This window comes from Mytilus galloprovincialis, chromosome 9, assembly GCF_965363235.1.
Source record: "Mytilus galloprovincialis chromosome 9, xbMytGall1.hap1.1, whole genome shotgun sequence".
NCBI classification, from domain to species: Eukaryota; Metazoa; Mollusca; class Bivalvia; order Mytilida; family Mytilidae; genus Mytilus; species Mytilus galloprovincialis.
This window is the reverse complement of record NC_134846.1, coordinates 11,488,862-11,496,224: the sequence shown is the minus strand read 5'-3', so window position 1 is coordinate 11,496,224 and position 7,363 is coordinate 11,488,862. Positions and strand designations below refer to the sequence as shown.

Sequence of the window (7,363 nt, the reverse complement as noted above, 5' to 3'; positions counted from 1 at the left end):
TTTAAAGGGGCACTAGATGTCAAATTCATGTTCACCGATTCTAATCAAATTCTCATTTTTGATTTATAACAATGTAAAACATTTATCCAAACTATTAAAAGTCTAAATAAAACAATAAACAAGGCACAGGCATGAAAATACGTAGCGTGTTTCGTGTGTATTTGAGTCTAGATGCCATCTAATTATTTATCGAGTTGACCTCGACAGTCATCGGATGATGACCATATAAGCGATGTAAACATATTTATAGATATAAATAGATTAAGCAAACATGTCCTGTTGAATTATTCTAGGTCTATTTAATTTCATATAACAGATAAAAAAATGAATGTTTATCATCGTTTTTACCTGTATTAGAATGTTTATTTGTGGATCGAATCAGTCAATCAAATGATAAATACATTTGTGTTCACTTTCAATGTTAACATTCTCTTCCATTAAATAACTTTACACATACAATTCACGTGTTATCAATCTCAAGATAAGGGGTTAAATTAAGTTCACATGAATACGGATTCAATGAGGTCGCATTATTCACTTGCAAGTGAAAAAGTCATAACCAATGGGGTTTTTTGCTTATTTTGACAAAATTTAACCTTATTGGTTACTAAAAAGGAATTACTATTTCACTATTTGTATTTCATTACTGATTGAGCCCAAAAAAATAATATATTAGGTTTTTCATATATCTCATAGCTAGTGCCCCTTAAAAAAATCTTCTTTGAAACTGCTGAATCAATTTCAGCCAAACTTGGGCTGAATGAGTTTCAGAGTATCTGGTATAAGTTTTGTATTTTATTTCCTTGTATATCGCCACTGTGGCTAAAATGGAACATAAAGATACAATGCATTTTTTTCTTTTGAAGAAAATGTGACCGATGCAAAGAACATTTAAATGGACGATTACTCATTATTCAATCTATTGAAAAGCAAAAATAACCATTGATGAACGATTAAACAAAAAAAATTCAGGTGAACGATTCAGGCTCTTGAGAGCCTCTTGTTTATGTATAAATCTTCAGAACTTCTTTTTCTTTAGGTTAGGAACATATCCGACCACTTGTGATTTGTTGAGTGGGTTTCTCACATCAAATTCGTTCCTTTATCTAGCAGTTTGTTATGTGGCACGGTATAAAATGCTTCATCAATTTGTTTTCATGCGTCAAAGAATTTCATGAAGTATTTTCTATAATAAAACATATTTTTGATAGTTTATCAAAATATAATTCGCGTATCAGTTTCCGTAATATAATATCAGTATATTGTGCCAAAATATCATTGATGTTTATTGACTTTTAAGCTTGACATGGAAAGGTTGCACATCTCCGATTTCTTCCTGCAGAATAGTGCTTTATAAAAGGTCCAGCTGAAGTCAATCGTGGAAACAGTGCTCGCAAGAAACTAAAGGTTTGTTACATATATAAAAAATATATATAACTAATGTATTACCTCTTTATATATTTCTATCTTTTAATATAACAATTTTACTTTTACATGATCACATTATTTGCTGTCAATACTCTTGTATAAATTTAGAATGTTTGTCTGTGCCCTGCTGGTGATATTCTGCTGTGTTTCTGTGATTAAGTCCGAGACATGTTATGGAAAAGACGAGAAGTCGATCATATCTGGTATAAGATCATCGCTGAAGACATTGGAAGACAAACTTAATGGTAAGAACAAAACGTAAGACAAAATTTTTTTTATCTAGAATAGGAAAGAAAGAAATGTTGCTTTTGTTTTCTAAATCTCATAAAAGTGAAATCAAATATTGATGATTAATAATATACTAACATTTCATAGGTTTCAAAATCATCCCGTTATTCAAGATACAGTAATTTCCTTGACAGCTTATATATTGCTGTTTCAGAAACAATGATACATTATCATTGAAAATAAAGATAACGGAAAAAGTTTGAAAACAACGTAAAATTTAAATTTTGCCAATAGTTCATAATTATAAATCTTTCGGGGAAAAATACCCCCTTTTCAAAAAAAAAAAAAGAGAAATGTGCATGTTTTTGTTTTTATTACTAAATATATGTCTCTTGTGTCTCTTGTGTAGTTTGAACCAATCATTAAACCTTTTCTTTCACTGCCGTTTTTGTATATCTCATTTGTATTTTCGTTTGTACAAGTTTATCAGCATTCCGTATTTATTTCCCCTTGCATAGCGTTAGTCTCTGCTTTTTTGGCTTTTTTCCCACCAATTACATGCCGAACAGCTTTTGCTGAAAATATAGACCGATATGCATCAATAGTACTATAGTATCCTCTGTGCAATCAATAGTTCTACAGTATCCTCTGTGCAATCAATAGTACTATACAGTATCCTCTGTGCAATCAATTTAATTTATCTTTAAATCTTTAAGGAAAATCTCCAAGATGTCCAGCAGGTTGGAAGGAATACAAGAATCACTGCTATTACTTTTCATCAAACAAAATGACGTGGTTTGAGGCTGAAGTAAGTCTCGAAAAACTTTTAAGATCTTATAATACAGCGAATATGAAAATACCATTTATTTTTACTAAAGTTGTGATTGTAAATCACCGTGTAAAGTTGTAATTTTAGTTTTTTTTAGTTCCAATGTTTTTATTGAAAGTATTCGTTCGTCAGACATTCTAGATCGAGCTTTATTTCATTAGAAACATTTGTTCACCAAGTTCTGTATTTTGGTAAATACATTTTTACCATTATCAGATAACAAAACCTCGTTTAATTGACCATTAGAATACAAGCTTGTCCGAGTTAAAATAAGTGTTTAATAGTATATTCAGACTTCGTATAACAACGAAAATTATTTTGAAGAGTTTTAGTAAAACATTTCTATTCCTCTTTTGTATAGTCATCAACATTGTCTTTTACAGCTTTGCAGTTTAATGTCGTTGATACTTATAATGTTTTGTATCCCTAAAAATAGTTTATGAATACAGTGGATTTATTTATTTCTGTGTGTACCAATTTTCATTGGTCGAAGAAAAATCCAAATTTCGTCTATATTTGAATATGCGGTTTTGCCAAATTCTGCGTACAGGCCTTTTGTAAATTCTGTACTTTGTTGCTCACCTTTATTCGTGGTTCAACTTGACCAAAGAAATACACAAAAATTGGTATCCCACGAAAAATAAGGAATCCCTAGTTAACATTTAACAAATATTTTAACAATAACATTTTCTTTATCTTTCATACTTTTTTATTCGCAGAGAACTTGCAGAAATATGGGAGCATATCTTGTCAAGGTTACAGATTCAAATGAAAATTCGTGGATCAAGAATATGATAACTAGTAAAAGTAAGTATTTTATTTTTAATTACTGAATATGGTCAACTTGATTATTCGATAAGACTTAGCTTGAATATTGTGATAATAGTAAATCACAACAGGTTGTGTATACATTGACTTGCAACATCATTTCAAACTAAATTCAATTTAAGTAGAATTTTCACATTACGTACGTCGATCATTATTCAATTTGTCAGCATGTCTATCGAATTAATACATTCATAAATTCATTATATGCTTAGCTTGGTACCCCCCCCCCACACACACACACATCGACACTTTCGACGGACATCGTCGTGAACGTTGTCAACCGTCAGCGTCTTTAACTTTTACAAAAAAATCTTCTTCTCTGAAACTACTGGCCCAAATTTTACCAAACTTGACCACTATTATCATTAAGGTTTATAGTTTTAAAATGTGTCCGATGATCCAGCCCGTCAACCAAGATGGCCGACTCATGGCTAAAATTATAACATAGCAAAAAAATGCAGTATTTGGCATATATATAATCCTGAAACTAGAGCAAATCTTACAAAAAATAGAAATGTTCATCAGATTTAGATATAACTGCTCTGAAATTTTAAGACAAATCAAATAACCCGTTGTTGGGTTGCTGGCCCTGAATAAGTAATTTTAAGGAAATTTTGCAGTTTTGGGGTTTTATCTTAAATATTATTATACTCTAATATCTAATAATGTAAAGCATCTAATACTAGAAATATGACCAGTCACTTTAACCTTATTTTATATGATTTTCAAAACAACAATAAATGCAGGCTCTCTAGTTTTGTACATTGATCGGTCCGTTAGTTTTCTCGTTTGAATTGTTTTACAAAATTTGTCATTTCGGGTCTTTTATAGGTGACTATGTGGTATGGGCTTTGCCTATTGGTGCAAGCCGTATGGTGATCTATATTAATTTGTGATCACGAAATCATTGACTTAATGGTTTACCAGTCAGTAATCATAGATTGTACATGTTGGGTTATGTCTGTGACTCAGAGACTTTAATAATTTTTTATATTAAAATAGAAGTGGTTGAACAAGATTACTGGATGGGAGCAGGAGATTATTTGAAGGAAGGAGACTGGAGATGGGTGAACGATCTGTCTAAAGTACAATACTCCGGGTGGAAATCAGGAGAACCCAACAATACAGGCGGTAATGAAGACTGTGCGCACTTTTATCAGTCGCACGGCTTTAACTGGAACGATGCAAATTGTAGTGGAACGATTGGATATATCTGCGAGAATCAACATGTATGTATGATACGTTTCTCCTTTCCAAGTGTGCGTAAACAAAAATGATATCATGAACGAATTTATTTGACTCTCCAAATAATTAATTTATCTTTACAAAAGGCAAAACTACAGACTGAGTGCATAGATTTTAACCAAGGTTAAAAATCATATGATATATATACTAGGTTTCAACTCTTTGATTGATAAGACCTTATACCTTGGCGAGTAACTATTTCGCCACAATTTATTCACTGATATTTAAATGATAGATATATAGGGCATCGAGTATTGTATACAATACAATATTTTTTTTTTATTTTCCAAATTAAAGGGCCCATTAAGAGCATAACATTAATAACAAAAAAAAAAAAGAAAAAGAAAAAGGTTAAATTACGATTGGCAGCAAACATGAAACACTATAAATATTTAGCTTTATGAAGGGACACATTTTTGTTTTCTAATGAAGGAATCGTTGCTGCCAACACCAGCAACGTATTTCATCAATATCGGAGGTGATTTCACTTTATTTAAAAAAAAAATAAAAAAACAATAAAGCATTGCAAGAGTTTGCTGTTGTAGATTTCCTTAAAAAACATCTGACATGTGACTGTTCCAACTCAATATATTAACAGCCTCAGGCTGGTGATATGTTATACTGAGGATCTAAACATAATTCACCATGAAAATCTCCGAAAAGATGATATCTCATTGTAAATGATGGTTCAGAGAACTCCAACATATCAATTGGAACCATAACTGTAAAATAATGATGGATACCCGGTTGATGATAGTTGACAAAAAGGTAAAACACATATACATGCACGATTTTAGCTTGGAAGTATTTAATTTGCATGGTTGAATATTGTTTGGAACTTTTGTTGAAGATTGTTCAGAACTTTTGTTGAAGATTGTTCGGAACTTTTGTAGCGTAATAGTACTTGTTTTCTACGTTTTTAATTTTATTTTACAGGGATCTAAGTGCCTCCCTTATGTAAAAGTATGAAGCGAACATTCGATTGAAAAAAGAAAAATTGTTTCCTGACATCTGCAAGATAATTACCTTAATAAAGACATTATTTCAAAATTTCTTGTTTAATGTAGTGGTAGTCATAATTCTGTTTTCTGATATGTTTTGATTCTCAAGAGTTCCTTATAGATCTATATAAATTTTCAAACCGAAATGCCTGTACCGTAATTTACATGTAACGGTAGTCATATGAGCGAAAACCATTCCGTAAAGTTAAGACCTCCTCCTCAAGTAAGCTCTATAAAACTCACGGCCGGCACGACAAAATAATACAATAGTCAAGTATCATTACTGAACTTTTTCCAATCAGTGTGATTTAGATTAACACTTGAAACTCTTCTGTTCCATGTAAATATGAAATTACTCTTTGACCTGCCTGCAATGACTTCCTTATTATCACGGATTTGATTGGTTCAGCCTCGAAACACATATCCTTGGGCCTTTTTTTAATTGCATTCATTTCCTTTTTAATGTTGCCAATGAGAAGGATTAATCATGATAAAACAATTTTATTTCCGAATCTCTTCATATATTTGGTGTGCATGTCTTTCAATTTAAATATAATACCAGTGATAAGCCAGTTTTTATTCAGAGTTTCAATCATTGTTCTACGAGTCAAACACATCAACCCAACTAAGATATACAATTTCTACTTTTTATCAAATTTTGTCAGTTTACCAATCTGTTGAAGTTGGCCAATAAGGTATACATCAAAGGCCCAATTGATAGTACAGAGATTTGCAAGCGATTGTACAGACAATTAAAATATTAAACATTGAAATAATGAATGTATTTGGATTTCTGCAAGAACAATTTTAAACTTTCAAACAGGTAAGACTTTATATCAGAAAAGGTGCATTGGAAAATTCTGGTAGCAACGATTGTTTTTTTAACATTTTTTTTATTGCAGCTGCATGACAGTTTTGATCGATTTACTCGGAGCTCCACCATTCTAAGGATAACGTTTGGACGCATTTATCATTTTATAATTTGATTGGTTCATATTTACATATAGAATGTTTTCGTTACCAAATCTTGAAGCAGAAACATAAAAAAAAAGTATCATCAAGTTTAGCAACTTTGAATGCCGGAGCCCCGCTTGACAGTCTCCCAAATGACCAAAAAAATTGAAAAACCGTATAGTACTGTCCCCCGACACTTAAAATATCTTACAATATTGTTTTACGCTGCGTAAAAATGCCCGATGAGAGAATTTAATATCTGAATAGAATTAACCTATCAGACAAAACCCAACATAAGTATTCAATGTTTTACTAACTGACTGGTAAATTATTAAGTCAAGGATTTCGTTACCACAAATATCTTAAAACCTTTACTAAATTCATTTATATATTATAGATACCAGAATTAGTTTGGAATTTTGCCTCTACCTTTAGAATACTTATTATAATCCGGGGGCAGTATAGCAACATCCTTAGTTTCTGTATCCTTTTTATTTTAGCATCCCATTCTTCTCTATATTCTTTATCGTTTCGTCCCTTTTCTCTATTTTTTTATTTATTTATATACCCTGCGTTATCCTCTACACTATGTTTCTTCCGTTAACGCTTGAAATGCTCATACAGCATATATTTATAGATGGAGGGGGGGGGGGTATAGATAACTCATCCCTATCATCGCGAATTCACGAGCCGTGTGTAAATCTTAAACTGGACTCCTGTTGTGTTCTCGAAAGAAAATTTAAAAAAAATCCCTAAAATGCATTCGGATGTCAATACTGTGTAATTAATGACCAGTTGATTGATTGTGATTTATACATAAAAAAAAGTTTATTGTCCTCTAACACCGGAA

General features: G+C 31.5%; 1 long non-coding RNA gene across 1 annotated transcript; it reads left to right on the top strand.

Moving 5' to 3' along the window:
• Positions 1–1,534: 1,534 nt before the first annotated feature.
• On the top strand, positions 1,535–4,368 carry LOC143046629 (uncharacterized). Its single transcript, XR_012969194.1, has 4 exons — positions 1,535–1,673; positions 2,373–2,464; positions 3,205–3,292; positions 4,316–4,368. It is a non-coding gene; the product is annotated as an uncharacterized LOC143046629 (long non-coding RNA).
• The last annotated feature ends 2,995 nt before the right edge of the window (positions 4,369–7,363 follow it).